Source organism: Sciurus carolinensis, chromosome 12, assembly GCF_902686445.1.
Source record: "Sciurus carolinensis chromosome 12, mSciCar1.2, whole genome shotgun sequence".
In the NCBI taxonomy this organism is placed as follows: Eukaryota; Metazoa; Chordata; class Mammalia; order Rodentia; family Sciuridae; genus Sciurus; species Sciurus carolinensis.
This window is the reverse complement of record NC_062224.1, coordinates 63,689,143-63,714,083: the sequence shown is the minus strand read 5'-3', so window position 1 is coordinate 63,714,083 and position 24,941 is coordinate 63,689,143.

Below are 24,941 nucleotides of genomic sequence, written 5' to 3'. Positions count from 1 at the left end.
CTTCCAGGAGCATAACTGACTCAGAGCATGGACACTGCCCTGAAATTCATCACATGTTTGCAATGTGCTCTGATGGCCCCTTCAGCCACTCCCTGGTCCTGGATGATTTTTTTCTCACAAATGTTTTCCCTAAAATATGTCCTTGCACACATTATTCTGTTTTTACATCTACTCCTCAGAGGGCCCGTTCTTTCCATCCTGGCCATGGTGGCCCTACTCTTGGTTTCCATCTTCCCCTGGATAGTTCTCCAACAGAGAACTCAGCACACTTCATTACACTGTCTCCCTAGCACAACTGAATCAGCAACTGTAATGGAATGGATTGAATGCTAGAAGTTCTGGGAGAGAGTGATTCATTTCACTGGGGAGTTGAGTAAATAGTGAAAGAGTCAAGAAGGATTTCACATACCAGGTGTTTTGGGCTGTGCCTTAAAGGACAGGAGAATCCAAGGAAGAGTATGATGGTGGGCATTTGATAAGGAGGCAGCAGCCTGGGAAAAATGATGATGTTTTAGAGCCTGATGAATGGGTTGGTATGACCACAACATTAAGTAGTGCAACACAGCAGCTAGATTGTGTCATGGTAAACAGTTTGACTTTTTGCTGTATGTATGATGGTTCTCAATTTAAAAAAAAAAAAATCTCCCTTTGCATGGTGTGAGGAAATGAATCTTCCCTATTATGTAATTATTTTCAAGGTGAGTGATGTCCTCTAGCAATTCCCCTGAACTGTACAGTCCAGGACAATACTAATAGTGCTATGTGGCTATGTAGATTTCAGTATGGATTAAGTTTAAAATTCAGTTCCTCGGTCATACTAAACACATTTCAGCTGCTCAAGAGCCACATGTGGCTAGTAGTACCCCCTGCAGGACAATATAGAGGGGAGTGGGAGCAGGTGGGGATGAGGAAGGAGAGGTAAGGTGGTTTCCAGGAGTGGATATGTCAACTAATAGTGGAGGAGAGATGCCTCCACTTGGGCTTATCCTTCTTAACCAGGTGTTTTTGACACCAGGTATTTCTCCTGCCCCAGCTTCCTGGAGAGAGTTGGTAGAGGTCTCATTCATGGCCAGATCCTCATCTAGTAGGGCTGGCAGTGAAACAAACTGCAAAGAATTTGGGACCCAAGTTGAGACAATTTAATTTTGAATCCAGCTCTGCCATTTAGGAGCTGAAGAGTTTAGGCTAGTCATTCATCTTTCCTGCATCTTAATTTTCTTGTTTATAAAATGAAGATGCATGATACAATTTCCATTAACTTCACAGTTTTGATAAAATATAAATATTTTAAAATCAGACTGGCAATACATATACAGGTACATTTTTCTTCTTTCTTTTTTTTTTGCATAAAAACATTTTTAAAAATTTTTGACCCTATACAGTCCCCAACTTAAGATATTTAGACTTGATGTTTTTTTGACTTTCTGATGATGTGAAAACAATACAAATTCAGTAAAAACTGAATTCTGAATTTTAAATTTTGATCTTTTCCTGAGCTAGCCATATGCAGCACCATATACTCTCAAGATGCTGGATGGTGGCAGCACAAACAGCAGCTCCCAGTCAGCCAGGTGACCATAAAGGGAAATGGATACTCTGCAATACACTGTGTTGACAAACTAGAATGTTCAGTAGGTTAGGTGCATTACATGCATTTCCACTTAGCATATTTTCAACTTGCAGTGGATTTTTATCAGGAGAAAACCCCTCCATAAATTGAGGCTCATCTGCCATCATAAGATAATACACGACTATTATAAATGACTTTTTTAAATAGTGAAAGAAGATTAAGAGGCAAAAGCTCTTAGAAAATAAAAGCACTTACTTGCAAAGGAGTTTTACAAGTGAGTATGGATTTTAAAGAGCAGTCCTCAGCCTTGGTTGTGCATTAGAATTCTCTGGGAAACTTAAAAATCTTGATGTCCTTCCTACACCCTAGACCAATTAAATCAGAATCCCTGGGGGTAGGATCCACACATCAATACTTTTTAAACTCCCCATGTGATTTCAATGTGCAACCACAGTCGAGAATTACTGTTATAGAAGGATGGCTATACAAATACACATGTAAAAAGAAAAGACACAGATTTATAGGCTATGATTCATGTTGGAAAGAAAGCAGTTTTTGAAAATGACTAGCACGTGTTCAAAGTTATACAAAGAGATCAGCCATCTTGAAGGTCAAGATAAAGCTGTTTTGTAAGGAATTGGAAACATAGAAACTGACTTAAGGTTTTATTTATTTGTGGAGCTGGATGTGGACAGGATAACCCTTAAAATGGTGGATTTTTTTTGCCTTCCCCCTGACTTTGGGTGGTGACACACACGGACCCCCTAAAAAGGGCAAGGTGGAGATTTCACTCTTTCATAAGGAAATGCATAAAAGTGCACACTTGAAGTCTCTCCAGAGTTTCAAGTCTGCTCCTAAGAGATGACCACTGATTTTGTAAATTCAATACATGTGCTTATGTAAATTGTGAACACACACAGACCCACACACACATATATACATGGCTCAGAACTTTTACTAAGCACTTTATCATGAACATTCTTCGATATCAAGACATCAGAATCACATCAGTTTTCAATACATGCATATATAAATTCACAGTTTTAGTATGTAATGAATTATTTGAATATTCCCTATTTGAGATAGTGAGTTTCCTGCAACTATTTCTGTTCAAATAATATGGCAACAGACTCACACATTTATCTTTGGCTTTTGTGCAAACATAGTTAAAGAATAGGTTTTCACACATGTGAGTGCTAGGTTTAATAAACCTCTGCCAAAATATCCTCCAAAAAGGCTGCAAAATTTTACATTTTCTCTTAATGATGTGAATAAGAGCTCATTTTCTCACACCCTCTTCAATACAGTCTTACTTTTTTTCTTAACCTTTTTATTGGTGCATTATAATTATACATAAGGAGGGATTCATTCCTACATGCACATAACATAATTTGGTCAATCTTTTCTCCCAGTACTTCCCCTTTCCCTCCTCTCCTCCCTCCCCTTGTAAAAGAGTTTTGCAATGGGTCTGAATTTACCGCAGTCCTCAGCCTCCCTCTCTTTTGCTGGTCTCCCTTCTATTTTCATGAGATCCCACACACGCCCACTTTGTATCCCTCCTTTTTTTCTCGCTAGCTTTCACATATGACTCTTAACTTTCTGACTCTGTATTATTTCACTTAACATTCTCAAATTCCATCCTTTTCCTGAAAATGATATTTTTTTGTTCTTCTTTATAGCTGAATAAATTCCATTGTGTAAGCAGATGCCTCATTTTCTTTATCTATTTATCTATTAACAGACACCTAGACTAGTTCCATGGTTTGGCTAGTATAAATTATGTTGCTATAAACATGGGTATGCATATATCACCATACTATGCTCACTTTAATTATTTAGGATAAATACTCAGAAATAATATGGCTAGGTCATATGGTGGTTCCATGCCTAGTCTTTTGAGGAACCCCCATACTGATTTCCATAGTAGTTATACTAATTTATAATCCCACCAACAGTGTAAAAGTATTCCTTTCCTCATGATCTTTATTTTTTTAGTCAGTTTCCTGAATAGATACTTCAAAGGACTTTGCAATCTTTTGAAAGGAATGCAAATGCAATGTTATAACCAGTAACCTTTTCTGAAAGGCCTCACTTCAAAAAAGTAGATATCCAAGCCCCTAAGGAGCTAGTACCATTCAAAGGATTCTCTATAAGTCTTATTGTTTTCCTGGAAATAATGTTTCTGAGATAGATAATAATTTTGGGGGGTTATAAAAAAAGAGGGGTGAACTCCCCCCTAAGAGCTATTACCCTCAGAACTTTTTTAGCAAAATAATCAGATATACCACCTCAAATTTTATTGAGCCATCCTAGCAGATCTGATTTGTGAAGCACCTTTTGTTTTTACTGTTTTCAAAGTCTTTATTTCATCTACTTTCTCTTTTAAGACTTTGTTTTTTCCTTCATTTGGGATACTATAAGCATTTACTCACTAATTTTTTTAGACAAAGAAGAACAGGCTTAATTCAGGGGATTAAAGGCATCACTTCTGTTGAATTTGGTTTTAAAATAGAGTCTGATCCTGTGTTCCTTTTACCCTCCTATGGAATCCCCCATCCCACACTATTGCCTGGCAAATTCCTAGTCCCCCTTCATCTTATCACGTTGGTTCTTCTGTAGTTTTCCTAACGCTTCCAGAGTTGATCCCTTCTGCCTCTGTCTTCCCCTACACTTCATCAATACCACTTAGCAATTATGTGCTACCCAGTAATTTCCTTGTTTGCCTCTTTCTTCACCCATCTCCCAACAGTGAACACAACTGGAGTGGACCTGGGTCTTATGTTTCCCTAGTTGGTAGTATTTGCTAAGTTTGTTAAGTGAATCTTTCTTCACTTTGAATCCCTGACTGAGTTTAGACATAATAGTATAAATAAGAGCTAATAGACTATGTGGAAGCAACACTAGTGCCCACCCCAAATATTCCCAAATCTCCTTCATATTTCCCAGCTCCCCTTGAGCTTATGACAAGGCCATGCGACTAATTCTGGCTGGTGAGCATGTGTGAGAGAAGGACTGTGAGGCATTTCCTTCTTCACCTACTGGTGAAGGAGTGGGAGTTTCACGTGTGCGCTCCCTCCAGCCACAATGGCTAGAAGCAGAGAACTCTGAGAGAACAGAGTTGCAAGATGGAAGCAGCCCAAATTTGTCACCACTGTTGAAAAGTAGCCACCAAAGAGAGCAGGCTGACCTGTATCTGACCATTATAAAGTGAGAAGTTAACCTTTGGCATTTTGACCTTTGTTGCTACAGCAAAACCTAGCCTATCCTGACTGGTGCAGTGTGTGAATTCACAAGTTGCAAACATGTAGGAGAAAAACTCTTGAAATAGGAGAATACCATTTTATCATGAAGCCTTTTTATCCCCTAGAACAAGTCAGGATTGGTGCTGTGGATTTTATGACTTTACTTTCTGAGAGAGCATAGCTATTCCATTTTATTGATGGAGATTTGAAGACACAGAGAAGTGATTGATTTCTGGAATGATGAGTGAGATCAGCATGAAAAGCACAGACCCAAATTTCATCTAAGCTATTTCTGATCACTCTGCCCAGATGCAATTGTCCTTCCCCCAATATTAGGGTCCGCTGAGGTTAGTATTCTAGGAATAAGATTGACCTATTTAGAAATGGGACAGACTTTGCATGTCTAAAACTAACTCCACTGAAGAATATCTGTGTTGAAGTAACATGGTGGTAAAAAGGTTAACACTGAATTTGAGTTTTATTTCTCGGCAGATATCCCGAGCCCTGGGGGAAAGATTGCAACTGCCCTGTGGCCCAGATAATGCAATATCAGGGTGAACAAGGACATCGTAGAACATTCTGTTCTCTTCCCCTGAGACCAATTAAAATCTGTAGGCATCTTTCTTGTTGACCAGGCTGACTGACTAATTGAAACAGAATTGTGATATTTTCATCAGCTTTCTCTTATCCTTATTTTCTTATCTGCCATGTGAGCAGAAAGTTTTATGATCATAAGGCTTCAAGCATCTGAGACTCAGTGCACAGATCTGCCCAACCCTAAAAGCACTGAGTGTTGCACGTTGAACAAGATCCCAAAAAGGATGGAGTAAGCTCAGGGTGGTGTTCCTGAATCTCAGTTTATTCAGGTAAGGAGAAGCTAAATATCAAGACAGCACTTTCAGGATGCCTGATGAACAAATCTGTCATTTAGTAGCTATAGTTTCTGAAGATCAGTTCCTGATCTCTACCTTCCTGAGGAACCATCCTTCTGCCCAGCTGAGAAAGCTCCTGGTACTGAAAGATTAAATGCCTACTGACGAACATGATCACTTTATTCTACTGAGCTAGTAGGTATTTTCTCCTAGATATTCAAGTAGCCTACTTAACCATAGAGAGTTTCCCAAACAGCATCAAAACCTTTGGGAACTAGCTACACATTTTAGATTGTATGTGATATCTCTGCTTGAGTGTCAAGAGCTCCACATTAGTAACCTTTGTGGGATTATTCCTTTATTATCAAAATTGCCTCAGAAGTTAAGCATTTGGAGCTGCATTAGTTCCAGCTGTGAGGAAACCTCAGTTGACAAGATATCAGGGAGAAAAACAACAACTTCCACTCTGGGACAAAGATTTCAGCCTCAGAAATTTTTGAGTTTATCTAAAAAGAAATCCACAATTGGGGCTTGGTTGGGAAAATGGTTTTGGCCTTGAAGCTACTTCTCACCACATTGGCAGGAAAGAGTATAGACTGAATCTTTGTGTTTCCCCCAAAATCCATACGTTGGAAACTTAGTCCACCATATGATCGTATTAGGAGGAGACAATCTCTTTTGTGAGATTAAGTCATGAGGGCTCCACCCTCATGCTGAGATTAGTGTCTTCATAAGAAAAGATGCTACTGATCATAGTTAATAACAATGAATTGGGATTGTACACTTGAATGTGCTGAGGGAGAGGTCAGCTATTCTCACTGAAAAAAAAAAAAGAAAGAAATATTAACAAGATGAGGTGATGGATATGTTAGCTCTATTGTGTTAATCATTTTGCATTCTTTCCTACTTTGACAAATTTGGTTTAGGTGATGGAAAACAATGTTCTCCCTTCAAATTTGGGAGCTAGCCAAGAATGTCTGCTCTCACCTCTTCTATGCAGTTTTGTACTGGAGACCCTAGCCAGTTCAATAAGGAAAGAAAAAAAAGTTTTTAAAGTACAGATTGGAAATAAAGAAGAAAATTTGTTTCTATTATAGACAGCACGATAATCTATATAATCAAAAAAAGATTCTAATGCTCATGGTCACTGATTTTCAACACAGGTGTAAATGGATAACTTTTACTAGAAATGATTCTAGAAATATTGAATATCTACATATGGAAATAAAGACCCTGACCCTCATCTCAAAAATATACAAAAATTAACTCAAAATGGATTACAGATCTACATATAAAGTTGAAACTGCATAACTTCTAGAAGAAAGAAAAGGAAAAACATCTTTGTATACCAAGGGTAACCAAATATTTCATAAATTGAAAGAATAAAATATATACTAGAAAACAATGATAAATTAAATTTTACCAAAATAAAAAAATACTTTTGCTCTTTAAAAGACACTGTTAAAAAGTGAAAAACAAGCCACAGATCAGGAAAAATATTTGCAAAACGTGTATTCAATAATAAAATGACAAACAACCCAATTCATAAGTTGACAAAAGAGTTGAACCGATACTACAACAAAGATACATAGCTGAAAAAACACATGAAAAGGAGATGCAAGTTAAAACATAATAAGACACCACTCTATTCCTATTAGAAAAACTAAAATGAAGAGTTAGTGAGGATGTGGAAGAATTGAAACACTCACTGTTTGCTGGTGATAATGCAAAATGGAAGAGGCACTTTAGGAAAAAATCTGGTTTTTCTAAAGTTAAATCTGTACATAGCATATGGTATACGCTTCTACTTCTAGATATTTACCCCAAAATAATGGAAACATATGTCCATAAAAAGAAGCTTATATGAATGTACATAGTAGCTTTATTTATAATACTTAGAACTATAAATAGTCCAAGTGTGCATCAACTGGCAAATGCTTATACAAACTGGTCTATCTATATAACAGGATACTTCACAGTAGAAAGATACAAACTACTGATAGACACAACAACATGGTTGAACTTTGAGAGAATTATGCAAGGTAAAAGAAGAGAGAAACAAAAGATTAAATACTATAAGATCCCATTTACATGAAATTCTAAAAATAAAGCAAAACCAGAGTGATAGGAGGAAAGAATTTCAATGGTTGCCAGGTTGCTGGGAACTGTATTGATTACAAAGTGGCATGAAAGATCTCTTTGGAATGAAGGAAATGTTTTATGCCATGATTCTCAAGGTACTAATACAACTGTATACAATTGTTGAATTTCACCAAATGATATATAAATTGATGAATTATATGTAAAGTATATCTCCAAGCGGATTATATGTGTATACAGATACGTGCCTGCATACATGAATGTACATGCAATATTTAAAATAAAAAATATTATGAGTAAAAAAGATTGGAGACAACACACAACTTGTTCCTCTTCAACATTGACCAAGATTAAAAACCCTGGATAAGAAGGATTCCAGTTTCTCCCTGTTTCCCTGGGGTTCTACCTGCTGCCTCTTTGCAGTGGTAAGAGGGTGAAAAATAAAGTATGTTTGAGAAGCACCAGATTCTTCTGAAAAAGGTGCTATATAAATACATATTGTTGCTATTATTGCATGGCTCTACATATGGACCTAGACCCTGTGCCCTTGGGCAAGAACTCTGGAAGTTCTGGTGCCAACATAGTTTATCAAAATATTTTTCTTTGAGAAATGAGGCAGCCAATCTTTAGGACTCTTGGCTGGGGAGGGAGTCATTTTGGCTAAAGCATTCTAAATGTTTCTGCTGAAGCAAAAACCCATGGGTCTACTAATGATATGAAGCAACAAACTTGCCTTGCAGGGTAGAAGGGCAAGGAGAAAGAGCACTTCCTTCTGCCATGGGGCTGTTTACTCTGCACTGATGAATTCAAATGATTGCCAAGAATATACTCTGTGCCTAATACTGTAAAAGGCACAGTAGAAGACCCTAAGGATAAAAGGATAACAGACATTTGTTACATATATGTGATGCTTTCAAAGTTTGTACATTTTTACCTTTACGTTTTTTATTAACTGATAGCTTTAAAAGCATATATAGGAAAGCAAAGCAGAATGAAAATAAATATTAAGTTTCAATTTAAGAAGTTAGGAAAAGAACAACAAAAGATCCTGGTTGGAAACCGATGGAGGAACTAGTAAATACCAAAGTTGAAATTAAAGAGTTAGAAAGTAAGCAAAAAACAGCAGGACCAACGATTCCCAAAACTGGATCTTAGAAAAGTATATATAAAAAATCCCAAAAGCAAACAAGAGCTAGATATTGGTAGGTTGCCTAACCACAACAAAATTGGAGAGTTCATGAAAACAAAATACCAAATTAGAATGTGGGTGATTATCTCAATAGATGCAGAAAAAGCATTTGACAAAATACAGCATCCATTCATGTTCAAAACACCAGAAAAACTAGGGATAGTAGGAACATACCTCAACATTGTAAAAGCTATCTGTGATAAGCCCAAGGTCAACATGATTCTAAATGGGGAAAAACTGAAAGCATTTCCTCTAAAAACTGGAACAAGACAGGGATGCCCTCTTTCACCACTTCTCTTCAAAATAATTCTGGAAACTCTAGCCAGAGAAATTAGAGGGAAGAAAGAAATTATAGGAATATGAATAGGAAAAGAAGAACTCAAACTATCCCTAATCTTGACAACCTGATTCTACATTTAGAAGACCCCAAAAATCTCCACTAGAAAACTTGTAGAACTCATAAATGGATTCAGCAATGTAGCAGGATATAAAATTAATGCCCATAAATAAATTGTGTTTCCACATATCAGTGATAAATCAACTGAAAGATAAATTAGGAAACTATTTCATTCATAATAGCCTCAAAAATATCTGAGAATCAATCTAACAAAAGAGATGAAAGACCTCTACAATGAAAACTACAGAACTCTAAAGAAAAAAATTGAAGAAGATCTTAGAAGATGGAAAGACCTCCCACACTCTTGGATAGGAAGAATTAATATTGTCAAAATGGCCATACTACCAAAAAAGGTCTACAGATATAATACAATTCCTATTAAAATCCCAATGACATTCCTCATAGAAATAGAAAAAGCAGGTATAAAATTAATTTGGAAAAATGAGAGACCCAGAATAGCCAAAGCAATCCTCAATAAGAAAAGTTAAACAGTAGGTATCACGATACCTTAAATTATGCTACAGAGCTATAGTAACAAAAACAGCATGGTATTGGCAAGAAACCAGACATGTAAACCAATGGAACAGAACAGAAGACACAGAGACAAACCCACATAAATACAATTATCTCATATTAGATGAAGGTGCCAAAACATACATTGGAGAAAAGATAGCCTCATCAATAAATAGTACTGGGAAAAATGGAAATCCATATGTAATGAAATGAAATTAGACCCCTATCCCTCACCCTGCACAAAACTCAACTCAAAGTAGATCAAGGACATAGGCATTAGACCAGAGACTTTGTGGCTACTAGAAGAAAAATAGGCCCAACTCTCCATCATGTCAGCTTAAGAACTGAATTCCTCCACAAAACTCCTAAAGAAGTCTTGAAGTAAGAAGTAAAATTAAGAAACAATAAATTTGGATGGTATCAAACTAAAAAGCTTCTTCCCAGCAAAGGAAACAATCAAGAACGTGAAGAGAGAACCTACAAAACAGGAGAAAATCTTTGTCACCTACACCTCAGATAGAGCATTAATATCAGGATATATAAAGAATTCAAACAATTTAGCACTAAGAAAACAAATAATCCAATCAATAAATGGGCAAAGAAACTGAGCAGACACTTTACATAAGAAGAAATATGATTGGCCAACAAATATATGAAAAAATGTTCAACACCTCTAGCAATTACAGAAATGCAAATTAAAACTACACTGAGATTTCATCTCATTCCAGTCAGAATGGCCATTATTAAGAATAAAAGCAACAATAAATGTTGGCAAGGATGTGGTGAATGAGGTACACTCAGACATTGCTGGTGGGAATGCAAATTGGCACAAACACTATGGAAAGCAGTATGGAGATTCCTCAAAAAATTTGAAATGGAAACACCATTTGACCCAGTTATCCCACTCCTCAGCATGTACCCGAAGGACTTAAAATGAGCATATAATAGTGACACAGCCACAACAGTGTTTATAACACCTCAATTTACAATAGCTAAGCTATGGAACCAACCTAGGTGCCCTTCCAGAGATGAATGGACAAAGAAAATGTGGTACATATACACAATGGAATATTACTCATCCATAAAGAAAATGAAATGATGGCATTTGCTGGCAAAAGGATGGAAGTGGAGACTATCGTGCTAAGTAAAATAAGCCAATCCCCCAAAACTAAAGACTGCACGTTCTCTTTGATATGTGGATGCTGACTCACAATGGTGGGGGGAAGGAGATGTTCACTGACTTGGACCAGGGGTGGTAGGTAACAGTGGTTGGGGGAAAAGGAGGGAGAATGGGAATGGGAAATACATTAGAATGAATCAGACATAACTTTTCTCTGTTCATATATTAATACGTGACCAGTGTAAGTCCACACCATGTACAACCACAAAAATGGGAGGTTATACTCTATGTATATATGATATGTTAAAATAGATTCTACTGTTATGTATGACTAACAAGAATAAATTAAAAAATTTTTTAAAAATAGTATGTGGGAAATAATTACAGAAACAGAAGAATAAAAGACCCACATGTAAATAAATTTGAAATAAGATTGAAATCTTCCAAATTCATTATAGGATTTGAACATAACAGTGATTAAAACTCAACAGTATAAACACAAATATAATCATCTCTTACGTTTTTTGTTCTTTTTGGATATACATGACAGTAGAGTGTATTTTGACACATTCCATCTATTACATTAGATACAAAAGTCCCAAATGAAATATTAGCAAGAATAAGAAATTAATGGTACATTAAAGGATAATATATCATGACCAAGAAGAATTTATTCCAGGAAGTTAAACTTTTACAGGGTAGCTTAATATTAGGAAATGTATTAATAAAATTTATAATCCTAGATTCAAAGAAAAAAATTCAATGATCATCTCAGATGTTGCAAAGTTAGTTATCATTACTCAAATTATTGAACTGATAAAAGGCATTAAACAAGATTGAAATAGAAAAGGACATATTCTATACACATGCCTATGTGTCAGGAAAAAAAGTGAGTGTGTGTGGGTGTGTGTGCGTGTGTGTGTAAAATAAGCCCAATAGCCAAGGTCATGATTAATAGAAAACACTATAATTATTCTAATACAGGAATAAAAAAGATAAAATTTCACCACTATCATTTAGCATTGTAATAAAATACTAGACAATGAAAGTACACAATAGACAGGTATTTAAAAAATGGAAAGATGAAAGTAAAATTTGTAAATGTAACCATACACCTAGAAAATTCAAGAGAAGCAACTGAAAAAGCAGTATATACATGAGAGAATGCAGTGTGGTTACAGAGGACAAGATTAATGTGTGGAAATTGGTGGCTTTTACATATACAAGCACCAACAAATTAGAGGAAATAATGGGAGATCCTATTTTACTAGCAATAAAAACAATAATATTTCTCAGAATAAACATGATAAGAAATGTACAGAAGCAATGTGTAAAGAACCTTAAAAATTCCCAAAGGTGGAAGTGAAGACAAAATGAAGTGAACATTTAGCCATGCTTTTAAAGAAAATTTACCATCAAAAATATATATCTTCCTAATTCAAATGAAAGTTATAATGTACTTGTCCCTGTGTGGATGAGGCTATGAGGAGTAGCCACTATTATTTCTCCCATTCTATGTTGGCAGGGGTCTAAACTAGAATAATCTTATGAAAGTCAATTTGATTAATGGTATCTATCAAAATAAAGAGAAAAGTAACCACTGAATAAGAACACTTAATCAATTTGTCTGACAGATATACTCATGCAATACAATATATGTGCAAAGTCATTCATTTTATCTCTATTTGTTATAGAACAAAATTGGAAATAGCCTACTTGTCCATCAGGAGAGCACTGGTTCAATTATAGGCTCTTCATTCAATGGCACACAAAGCAGTTGTAAAATTAAATAAATAAAAGGAAAATATGAGAACAATCAACATATATGGATATGGAAATAACTTTACAATTAATATTAAGAAAGAAAATGTAGACACAGAATGATGTAAAAGTTTGTGGATCAGAGGCACAAATACTCATATTTCCCTGTGTATGCAAAGACAAATAATAGAATGAGACAAACATCATTACCCTATGTACACGTATGAGTTTGCAAATGGTGTGACTCTACTTTGTGTACAATCAGAGAAATGAAAGTTGTACCACATTTGTGTAAAATGAATCAAAATTTAAAAAGAATGTCAAAATCAAAATTTTCATAGAGAAAGCAGTTCAATGCTATAAGAGATAAGAGATGAAATAAAAAGATAATAAAATAAATATTGACACTAAAAATAAAGACATTTGAGTGGGAGAAAAACTTAAGAAAACAGTGAAATACCCTAAGTTACTAAGTGTTTACTATATGACATATCCTGTTTGAGGCATTTTACATGTGTGTATGCTTTAGGTATTATTATTTCAAAGATGAGGAAACTGAGGCACAGAAATGAGGAAACTGAGGCAGAGAGGTTAATTACATACCCAAAGCCACAAAGAGGCAGTCTGAAGACACTAGCAATTTTAGCAATGCCACCTCCTCATCCTGATGTTGTATGATGCAGGTGATCATGTGCATGCGTGTGTGTGCGCACGCATACACACACACACACACACACACACAAAACCGTGTCCACAACCATGACCACAGCCAAACCAAAAGAGCTAAAGTGCAATGCCCAACTTTGCTTATTGGAGTTATAACTTTGAAAAGTTATTCAACACTTACAGACTCAATTGCCTCACATGTGAAATGTTTATGATTATCTCTGTCCTGTCTCAAACTTGCCAAGAGATCATCTGTGTTTGTGTGTGATGATAAATCAGGTAGAGATACCCAGAATGTGAATATGAGCCACAAGACAGAGATTAGAAAAGATACAAGAACCCATCTCTGTGAGACAAGGCAGAGAAGAACAGTGGAGAAGCAAATCTCCCCCCCGCCCCATTGATTTCCTTTGAGCTCTCAGAGAAAGGTTCTTCTGGGAGAAGTTCTGAACCCTGACTGATACTTATTTAAGGAAAGAAATTGTATAAACAGGCAAGAAGAATGGTTACTTTCTAAGAAAATATCAACAGTCACATCCAAAATGGTAACCACTTTAAAAACAGTGCATAGGAGGACCAAAGAACTCCAACTCACAAGGACAGCAGTAGAACAGGGTGCAGGGAGCCAGCCAAGCTTTTGAAATCGGAGGAGACCATTTCCAGGAGCAAGTTGGTGATCATTCATAAATCAATCACCTTGGGTTCTGTTAAATGAATTTCTGTGAAGCAGGAGCTCTGTGGCTCTTTAAGAGGCTGGTGGTCCAGTAAGGAGATAAACTATCCTTGGGGGAATCTTGTAGAGGGACTTGACATAGTTTACTTTTAAATAATAACTAAGTGCCTCTAATACTCTGCGAACACAGCAATATGGTGAAAGTTTGGGACAAGGTGGACATGGATGGAGATGTCCAGATTAGCTCGCCCTCCTGCCCCTCACATTCACCATTCCCATCTCCCCTCAAGAACCCAGGATATCCACTGGGAATATGAAGCCTGTGGCTTCCATCCACTACACTCCCCATCTCTCCCTCATTCTGAACCATTTAGTAATGCTAATGATGCAAGTTCACTTTAATGTTCTTACTATTTCAGATGAAAGTGTTTATCACTTGCAAATCTAGTTCCATCATTAAAGCCAAAAAATATATTAATTTAAGTACATTTGCTGCTCATTGATTTTACTTGTGATGAGTAAATATTGATAATCTAATACAATCTTATTGGTTTTCCCTCCTGATCATTTTTTATTTGCCCCAAATTCCACCTTTGAACTCTTCTCTGAATTGTCACTACTTTTATTTAGCAAAGACTAATTCAAAAGTCTGATTTCGAGCCATGGTTACCTGACCCTGTATCAACTCTTCAACTGACCAATGAGATCAAGTTACAAAAGGACAAACTTATAGCAGAAAAGATTAGGCATGTGACCCCGAAATGGCATGCCAGTCACTGAGGGACCCTGTTCCTTGGAGACACATGGTTCTTTACGTAAAGACCCTCATACATACACGTGCATATACACATCCCCACACCCAGCTCCCAGGGCAATCTGGATCCACTTATTCAACAAATATTTGTAGAGGATCTTCTTGGTGCCAAGCACTATTCCAGGTGTTAAAAGTACAGCAAGTAACAACACAAACAAACCCCCTGCTTTCTTGGCACTTCTAATGGGGAGATTCAAATAACAAACACTTAAAGTTAAAATATTTAAACAGACTGATCCATGGGAATTCCCCAAGCACACCTTCTAGTGCCTTGGGCTCTAGTTTCTAGGGCTGCATTTCTGCCTGGGTCTTGGTTTCTAAGTGTCCCATTCACCTGTGAATGCTGAACCTGCCTTGCTGGGTAACCAACATCCTCATGCACACAGGAGAACTGGAACTCTACTCCAAATCTCACTGCATGAAATTGTCCTCACATGCACCCAGTGAGACATCCTGCAACTTGTGCTCTAATGCCCCTGTTATGGTTTGGATGTGAGGTGTCCCTCAAAAGCTCACATGTGAGACAATGCAGGGAGGTTCAGAGGAGAAAAGATTGGGTTGGAAGAGTCTAAACCCAATCAGTGAATTAATCCCTGATGGGATTAATGGAAGTGGTAGGGTGTGACTGGAGGAGGTGGGAATTGGGGCATGGCTATGGGGTATATATATATATATATATTGTATCTGGAGAGTGGAGTCTCTCTGCTTCCTGGTGATGCCAGTTGCTTCCCTCTGCCACGCTCTTCTGTCATGATGTTCTGCCTCACCTTGACCCCTGAGGAATAAAGCTGGCCTTCTATGGACTAAGACCTCTGAAACTGTGAGCCCTTAAATAAACCTTTCCTCCTCTGTAATTGTGCTGGTCAGATCGTTTAGTCACAGGAGTGAAATAACCAACTAACACAGCTCCTAACCCACCATTGTGTCCTGACCTGTGCATGGCAATGGCGCCACGATGTCCCGAATGCCTCCCTGACTCTCATCACAGCTTACCACTTCGCTCCATCTTGGGTGTGGTGCTAGACCTTGTCTATCTTTGTGATAGAAGCATCTCCAACACAAGAGCTCTTGTAAGAAAACTGATCTCCAGAGCAAAAAACAGACAATTGCATTCAGGAGCTTGATTCCATTTTGAAATTTGCTGCACACATCAGGCAGTGTTCTTCATCACTTAGCACCACTTAGCTTCAGTCTCTTTTCAAGTCGGAGTCGCTCTTGGTTCTTCTCTTCTCCTAAGTCTCTCCTGAACACCACCCTTTGTGATCACTGATGAGCCACCTCTGACACCCCAAGCTCCTATCTTTCCTGCACAACCCACTCCATAGTTGCTCTTTCTCTCCAGACCAGTTCTTCCCTGTTTCTGCCCAGCACATCCTTGTATCACAAAAAAGGAGCATTCTCTATCTACCTCACTACAGGGAAGAAAATAGAGAGCTAAAGAGGTGATACTGGAGAGGTGGATCGGAGATACTGAAGACAAAATTTCTTGGACTTTGGCATGAAGTCTTTCTACTCGTTCACATTGCCTATGACTCACTGGAACTTTCTAGTGATGTAACTCCCTTTTTTCAGAGCACTCAAAAACAAAAGTCTCTTTGTTCCTCAATTTTTCATTGTGATCAGGACCAGCTTGCTGTCTCAATCTCTCTCTCTCTCTCTCTCTCTCTCTCTCTCTCTCACACACACAGTACACAGGCACATACACACACACCCTTGACTTGACATGAGATCGAAAAGTCTAGGGGTATGGAAGTTGAGGATCCATAGGCTTCCAGATCTCGTGGAGGCTGCTAAAGAGAGGAGCAGGTTCACTTTTGCTGGCTAGGGAGGTATTTGACATTTTGTGTACCTTTCCAAAGCCAAGATGTGAGCATTAATTCAGATAATGTCTACAAGGATGCTGAACTATTAAAGTCAGCATTACATTGTACTGCATTACTTTAACAAGGAGACTAGGAATGGCTTACACCTTTCTGGCCAAAGAATTTCTAGTCTTGGCTAACAGTCAAAAAAGGAGGAGGCTGGAAATCAAAAATCACCCTGATGTCCACCTCATTCTAAGGATCCATACCAATGTCAAACGAGCAGGCTCAGTTTCAACAGCAGTGTATGCATTAAATTCGTGAAAGCTACTGCATCCAAAGAGATTCAAAAGCATCAAAGAGCAGGCTGCAGTGAGCTGTCCTGAACCCAACTGAATTATTGATGCTGAATTTTCAAGAACAATTCACCTTTGGAGCATAAAGTAATTACACAAAACTCCTATGCAACAGCTGGAGGAAATAACTGAAAGAAATGAACAGGGCCTATCTAGAAAGGAAGAATGCCCTACAAAAGGATAGCTTAATAAAATGCATGTGTTCAATTGATCATGGGGAGAAATTATTTTGCTCTGGCAAATTACATGTGTATCTAAACAATCCTATTTTCAAATAGGATTTTGTTCACAGCCCAGCATCACTGGGGAAAGCAGAATGTCTTGAATGTTCAACAATATACTGTACGGATTCCTTTTATTAAAATCTCATTTCACTGGGATAGCTCCTTTGAGAGAGATGTGCAGCATAATGCTAGGAAATCGGTGAACCAACACCACATAATTATATCACGCATATTAAATATTCCTGCTTACGCATTCACTACGCACCATGCTGCACTTAATGTGCTGGGAGAGCAGGGGTGTCAGACTCTCAGGAGCCTGGGAGAATTAGTTTATATTTTTTTCTGCTTTTTCCTTCTCTGCTTTTTAAATCAAATAAGAGAAGGAGAAAATCAAAGTTCTTCTGTCCTCAACCCTCTGCAATGCTCCCAGTTCAAAAGTGCTTTATTTGGTTCCTTTCATCAACACAGTACTGAATGATCAATGGGAAATAACCGCTGAGTCACGTGACACAGAGTTTGATCATCGTCATGTTCCTCTCCAGCCCAGCCCCAGCCTGAAAGCCTCTACATCATGTAATGCTCCTTTGGGATCCACTTGATGACCTGAAAACATCAAGATCATTTCAGCCCCCAAATCAGATGATGTTAGAAATTTGTTTTCATTTTTCATTATAAGATTAAAGGGAAAAATGGTTACCCCTTATGGTTGAACAACCACACCGAGTTTATCTCAAAGATGGGAGGTTGACTGTGAAGAAGCTAGGCACAGCTAACCACATGATTTTTATTCAAATATGGTGAGATTTAGATTAAATCAAAAACATCTGCCCTGAATTCTTGTAGCTGGTTAGACTTTTGTGTTACTTAGCTTTCCGTTACTTTAACAAGGACCTGAGATAATTAACTCATCAGATCAAAGGTTTAGTTTGATTCAGTTTTGGAGGTTCCAGTCTGTGATCGACTGGTTTCACTGTTTGGGGGTCTATGATGAGATATTGCATCATGGCAGAAATGCATGGTGGAGCAAAACCATTCACCTCAAAGCCAGTGACAAGAGAAAGGAAAAGGCAAGGGTCCCACAATCCCTTCCAAGGGCAATGACCTCAAGACTTCCCACCTCCTCAAGTTTCCACAACCTCTCAATAGCACCTGCCCAGGGACCAAGCCTTTAACACATGGACCTTTTGTGGACATTCAAGATCCAAACTACAGTAACCTCCACTCTTTCATTCATTTACATATATTCAATGAATGGCTACTTTGCACTGTGTTCTATGCCAGGAGCTATTGGAGATTCAACAGAGAATCAAAAAGAGACCCTGCCCGCTCTGTTAATTGTAGGTAACAGAGATGAGGAAAATGCATGAATAGCTCTAAAACCAGGTTGAACATGGCATCAATGGTAGCAGAGGTGAACAGAGTGTGATGAGAACTCAAGGGAGGGAAAGTTTCCCATGGCTTGATGATCCAAGGAGGACTTTTTGAGACAATGTTCCCTGACCTGGAACTTGGAACATTGGTAAAATTGAACACATGCAAGTAGCTAAGAGAAAGCAAAGCAAGTTTCAGGCAGAAGGAATAACAAATGCAGATGTCACGTTTGGGAGCATGTGAACTGCACCAAGAGCAGCATGCATAGAATGGGGAAGAAAGTGAGGCTGAAGTAAAGTAGTAGATGAACTGGGTCTCAGGAGCTTCAGAGTGCCTGGCTAGTTCATCAGTTCTCTTTGATGGTCAACAAAACAAAACAAAATCTTAGGGGCAGTTCCTTATCCAGAGTTGTTCTGCTTTATATCATGTGACCCTGTTACTCTTCCCTGATGGTGACCTCTTTGATTCAACACAGTCTCCCATCAGTGTAACCTGCTTCAGTGCTTCTGGTTTGCTCATGTCTTCAGCCTGCAGGCAGCATTGTCTGACCTGGCCTGACTGCAGTCCTGAGACTTAACGCTCCACTGGGCTTGCCCCTCCTCACCGCTCTTTCTAAGTAACTTGAGTCCCAAATCTTAGTTCTCAAAATGAAAACCCACTGGCCTGGAGTAAATCAGATGTGCATTCCTAACTCTGCCATCTGTGGCTGGGGAAGAAGGGGTCCTATGTGCAAATATGGCAACCCAGGTCCACTCCTTAAGTTACTGCTGTAGGTAAAAGTAGGTCCTACAGAAAAGTGGTATCAATGGTATTTACCCCAGACAAGAATTAATTATCTGTTCCTAAAATTTTACAAGTGCTCATAGACATTTGTAAAGGTAAGGAGTTATGAAATGCACTTTGGAAATTATCCCAGAGAAGGAAAAAAGTTTAAAAGTGTTAGTGCTCTTAGAGGCAAACCTCTGTTATTCAGACAGTTCCAATAGAGAGAGAGCTTCTTACTCAGTAAATGAGAATAAATGAAATGTTTCACATCTTTGATTTAACCTGACCTAAGATCCATAGGTGTAATAATTTGCTTTATTTCTCTCCATTCTAGTATCCCAACAATATGTTAACTAGGAAAACAAAGTCTGTCTTTGCCTTATTCTATACACATTCAAGTCATTTATAGTATGCTGAACATATTTTATGCATCCACTTACAAATGTCAGAATTACAGAAGATATTCTCACTCAGTAAGGGCAGTATTTTATTCTCATAGTGTAATGAAGTTTCAGGGAAAAAAAGGAATTTTACAGGTAAATCTTAGTAAGGGTGGGGAGAGACTTCAGATAGATACCTTAGTGTTTGTTGCCTTTTTTTAATGAGACTATACTAAGTTCCTGATTCATACGGTGTCTGATTATTTTAATGGACCAATATTGGCTATAAATTCCTTTCCCTGGATAAGAACACAGATCCAAGTTGCTGCTCCTGTTGTTTTCAGCCAGCCTTTTAATTTTATCCACTTGCTCCAGTAGGTAATTGATTAAGACATACTGACTGTGTGGGTGTGCATATACTGCATCTTATAATGCAAATGCACACATGCCACATCAGAAATTCAAAAGTATTATCCCCATGAAATTATGTGCCCAATTGATAAAGCCATAAATCCACCACTGTAATCGACTCCTCTAAGAGTCCCCAAATTAAATAGGATTCATGTTTGCCTATTAATAATTTGATGTGTTAACTCGGCCTTTGTGATTCTTGAGGTATTTTAGACAAGTTCCTTCCTGTTTTGTTTATAATCCTTAATGTATCAACTTTCTTTAAAATGCCCTACTTATATCCTGTAAGTGTCTCGGGCTCAGCTATCAATTCCTGCTTCTAGTCAAAGAGAAAAATGTGAACATTTAAGGAAAATATTAGTGCTGTCAAGTGAATGCCAGAAGCCAAAATTTCCTACTAGTACAAAAGATAAGAATTCTTTTGCTACTTGAACCTGATCTATTTCCACAGACCTTGGAATGTCTGCAGTGTATGTAAATCAAGGATGTCAGTAATAAGTCAGACCTGAAACTAAAAGGACACAGGGGAAGCAGCTACAGCTGAGAGGGGCTGATTTCTGCAAATAGTTCCTGAACTTGATTCTGAATTTGCTGATGGCTAAGGCCAAAGGGCATTGTGCTTTGGTACTAAGATAGTATGTTTTAAAGTCACAGACCAATAGTTCTTAGAACATGTCCATCCAAAAGTATATTGTTTGGGGCTAAAGGCCAAGGGAATATCTCCCCTATTTAAAGTATTTGGACTTACTGTGAATCCACAAATGGTCTTGAAATTGATAATAAGTTAAGCAAATTGTTGCATTTTTTTTCTTGGAAAATGTTCTATAGATTCCTAGGTATAGACAATTCTATGCTCAAAATTGATCACACAAATAGCTGGGTTGAACATAAAATAAGTGAACCTAGAAAAAGGTATAATACGTGTATGTATTAACTTACCCCAAATCCTCAAACTGACATGGGGGCATCTTTTCAGAGTTGCACAGGTCATACTAAAAGGCCCCCATGGTCCTCAGGGTGCTTCTGTGCCAGACTCATCGTCAAGGTCAAGCCACTATACTGCCCATTCATCCGTCAGGTCCCTCATGGGACTGCCACTCATTTGGCCACCACCTCTGCTCCCAGAGGCTGTCCTCTCCTTGCGAGTCCATTTCAGTCATCAAGCAAGTGTTTCCCTTATTGCTCTCCACATTGGAGCTGAGACAAGGTTTAATTCTTAAAAAGGGTTTTGTTGAATGTCAATGATAAACAAATGAAAATAGACTGGTAAACTGAGGCTTCAAATTGTAACTTCTTTCTTTCCCTTAAGTTCACAGGCCTAGGTCCTGAGGAGTCTTAACCTTCCCTTGCTCTCATCTACCACCCTATGGACTCCCTCAAATGCCCTGAGCTATGTGTTGTCTTAAGACCCTGATTCACTTCTGAAGATACCTAATAGACTCTCCTGCTCCCTTCCCTGGTGAACTCTAAGTCAATCTTTGTCTGCTCTTGAGTGTCCTTTCCTCCAGGAGCCTGCCCCAGTGAGATTCTCACTGCCCGATCTGGTGATATCTTGTATTAATTTCACGGCTTAGTGTCCTCTCAGTTCATAGTTACATTTTTGAGAAATATTTTAAAAATCTGTTTGTCACCCAAAAGAATTGAAAACAGAAACTCAACAGACATGTGTACATCCATGTTCCTAGCAGCATTATTGACATTAGTCAAAAGATAGAAGCAACCCTAATGTCCATGGGTGGATGAATGGATAAACAAAATGTGCTACATCCATTCAACAGATTACTATTCAGTTTCAAAGAGAAAGGGAATCCTGACACATGCTTCAACATGGGTGCACCTTGAGGACGTTAGGCTAAGTGAAATAAATCAGTTGCAAAGGGACAAATACTTGCAATTCTACTTATGAGATATGTAGAGTACTCAAGTTTGCAGAGACAGAAGGTAGAATGGTTATTGCCAGATACTGCAGGGAGGAAGAAATGGGGAGTTAGGATTAATCAGTGCCAAGTTCCACTTTTGCAAGATGAAATGAATGGTGGGGATGGTTGCACACAATGTGAGCTTATTTAATATCCTAAATTGTATACACAAAAATGATAAAGAGAGGAAGTTTTCTTGCATGTATTTTATCATAATTAAAATAGAGAGAATTTTTGTTTTGGTACCAGGGATTGAACACAGAGGCACTTAACCATTGAGCCACACTCCCAGCCCTTAGTTTTTATTTTAAAACAGGGTCTCACTAAGTTAAGTTAGGACTTGCTAAATTGCTGAGGCTGGCTTTAAACTTGTGATCCTCCTGCCTCAGTCTCCCAAGCCCAGCAAGAGAGAATTATTTTTAAAAAGCTATTTGTTTAAATCTTATTTTTCCTCTCTACACTATAAGATCTCTGAGAATAGGGATTGTGTCTATTTACTGTTACATTCTTGGACAAAGTTCATGGCAATCACTCCTTATACAACTCTTGAAAATAAGATGAATGAGTGAATGTTAGACCCAGATCATTTCCTCTTTGCGTCAGCATCAGATACATATGTGCTCAAAATTCACAGCTACTACCAAGACCCTCAAACCCCGATGGGTAAATGTCCTCCTCACTATATAGACTCCATCTTTCAAGTTTTCATTTCTTCGATATCTGCCTTCACCAAAGATAAGTGACAATGAACGTACCCTCAACTCCCCACACTCTTTCTAGATAAGCCCCCAGGAAGTTGGCCTTCTTTTTCCCCAGGACAATCTTGTCAGACAATGATATCACCATATTAGTATATTCATTAAAAGCTTGGTCATTCTGTCAGAAATAACCCTACAGCAAGGACGAAAGCAGTTCTCCAGAAAAATTGCGATGAACCTGGCACCAGAGAGCATGTTGGTGAGTTCCCTCCAAAATCTTAAGTGTCAGTGCTCAGCTCCTGGAAGTAACTGCTTGAGCCAGAATATCCACAGCCCCATAAGACATAAGACCATGGCAGTTTTCAGAACAGGCTACCTGAACTCACACAGAGCCAAAAAATATTTATGCTCCCCATTTTCTTGCCTCTTAAAAATCCTGAAACATAAAAAAGAATGAATATAGCTCTGGACCAGTCATACACCATAATTTTCATTACCTATATGACCAAGCAGGACATTTATTTTCTAGTCTTAAAAATTTTTACTCAGGTTAATGATATTTCTGAACTTTGCCTCAAAATTTGCTGAACAATTGATAACGAAATGGCATATTTTAACTGGCTCTAGTAGCACACGGAGAAAAGGGACAGTCTTCCCTAAATAAACACTGAAGTTTCCAATTTTAATTAGATGTAAAATAGACTGCAAGTTCGCATGGTAGGTTTTATAGTCTCACAAAAAATTTTTGGGTTTGAGTTTTAACCAGAACACTCACTATTTATGCCCAGCAAAGGGCAGCTTCTCACCTTTTAAAATATCTGTTCAATTCTTGTGGAAAGCATCAACAGAGTATCATTTTCTTTATTAAAATTATTGTATTTGTATTAAAGATATTTCTTTAATATCTTCCTTGATATTTAGTAATACCTTTTTCCCCACTGAATTTCTATAATAGAAGGAGTTAGCAAAAGAGAACAGGAAATTGTCAACCTTATGCCAAAGATTTTGGTGAATTTTTGAATCCTCATAGCTTAAATCTGGAAATCTTCCTCCCCAAAAGAAAGTACATTCATTGTCTCATTGTAGAAATAAAAATCAGAGGAGATAAATTCATCTCCAATATCCTTCCCAAACTCCAATTTACCTCTGAATCATACTCCAAGGTATGATTCATACTTCAAGGTCCTACATGGGTGACCAAAACCCTCCTTTCCCCCTACTATTTACCAGCATCACACATTGCACATGAAAACCAGGACTTCGGGAATTTAATTTTATGCAAACAAGGGCACTTTATGTTGGAAGTCACTGAAATATAATACGAACTATTCTGCTGCTTTTGAAAACAATTTTAGATAGATGGTGTTGCCTATCCTGTGGTCTGATGATGTCTCCAACATTTTTCCCACAATGAGAGCATTATGGTTTGGATTTTAAATGTCCCCCAAAAGTTCAGGCATTGCAGGTTTGGTCCTCAGCTCATGGCAGTGTTGGAAAATGGTGAAACCTTTAGGAAGTGGGGTCCAGGGGAAGGAAGTCAGGTTACTGAGGGTGTGCCTTGAAGGGAGTATTGGAACCCATGCCCCTTCTGTCTTTGCTTCCCAGCCACCATGAGATGAGTAGCTTCCCTCGCAATGTGTTCCCCTCCATGATGATCTGCCTTGCCACAAATCCAAGGTACCAGGGCCAAGTGACCATAGACTGAAACCTCAGAAACAATGAGTCAAAATAAATCTTTCCTCCTTTTCATTTGTTTTTTCTTAGATATTTTGCCACAGCAACAGAAAGCTGACTAACATAGAAAATTAGAAAGTAGAAAGTCCCATGAACTGTCTCTCAGAGGAGGAAGGCCATTTTCCAACTAGTTTGTTTTTTTCAGGGTAAAAATAAATGCACCTGAAACAATGACTCTAGAAAATTAAGGGAAAAATACTCAATATTTCAGGGTTTTATTTTACTTAGTAAGGACCAAGGGTTTAAGCCTGTGCTTCTTTTCAAAGCAGGTAAATCATTCATATGTGTGTGTGATCACAGGCTCACTATTGTCTAGTAAATTCATGTAGCAAGATATTACTCAGAGTTCCCTTTCAATGAGTAA